Genomic DNA, 1153 nt, shown 5'->3' with positions numbered 1-1153 from the left:
TCTCCTCCCCTCTTTTTGGGCCAATCACCTGTTGAGTCTGTAACATGGGTGGCTATTTTTAGGGGTTTTCTATATTTAAAATGAGGCCTTACTGCCATGAGGTCCTTCTTTCTGGACAGCTGCTATTTGGTACCTCTTATTTTGGTAAGGGACACTTAAAAAAACCAATGTGCCATTCTTTTTATAGTTTCAGGGAACTATTTCCTTCAATACTCTAGTCCCAGTGGCTGGCACACAGTAGGTCTTTAATAACTATTTGTAGAATGAATTAAGTGTCCTTTTGAATCTCAGTTTTTTCATCTGTACAATGTATAATAATTTATACCTTAAATGGGTAGTTTATTAAATTTAAGTAAAATAAGAGGAATATGCCAGCTTAGTGTCTGGCATGAAACAGTAGCTCAGTATATGTATTAGTTACAGTTCTTTGCAAAGAACATAACTCACTCTAATTGGTTTTAAAAAGATAAGCAATTCAAAATCAGGTAGCTCAAAGTGTCTCTCGTATGGCCAGAGAAGCCAATAATCTGTGCAGCCAGAAGCAAGCTAATCTATGGGCCAGCTGCCATGAGACACCACCGCAATTTGCACTGCTGGACTCCAGATACCAAAAACTTCACCCATGCTGCTCTGGAAAGCCAGATTCTTCTACCCTAACATCCTTCTTCATGAAGCTTGCATCCTTGAGTTGATGTTTTCTGAATCAGAGAATCATGTGTGCCCCAGTTGACAATAGCTAGGTCATTGTCTATGCTCTAGCTTCAAGAAAGGCTGGGAAATTGAGTTCTGCCTTCTACATTAAGGAGGCAGGAATTCTATCTTGGGGAAAATCCCCAAGTATAAGAAAAGCATTCAAAAGATACTGGGTAGCCACAGACTTGACAAGTGTCTACTGCTAAGTATATTATTCAATCTGAAAAATCTGACTACTTGGAGGAAAAAGAAGAAAGCCTAGGGAGACCTGTATAAGCCCTTTATCAAAGTAGGTCACTAGAAAGCTACAAGATAGTGCAGGGCTAATTCCTGGCCTGGTGCACTGTTCTGCCCTCTGCACTAGCACAGAACCTGGCATGAAATAGTTGTTCTAAAAATATGTTTTTATTGAATGCTTCAACCATGTTACATTAGTTAACCCTATATAAATGCCTTTGCA

This window comes from Mirounga leonina, unplaced genomic scaffold (genome assembly GCF_011800145.1).
Source record: "Mirounga leonina isolate KUSES-001 unplaced genomic scaffold, KU_Mleo_1.0 Mir_454, whole genome shotgun sequence".
Lineage (NCBI taxonomy): Eukaryota > Metazoa > Chordata > Mammalia > Carnivora > Phocidae > Mirounga > Mirounga leonina.
The sequence above is the reverse complement of the archived record's forward strand: the minus strand, read 5'-3'. Positions refer to the sequence as shown.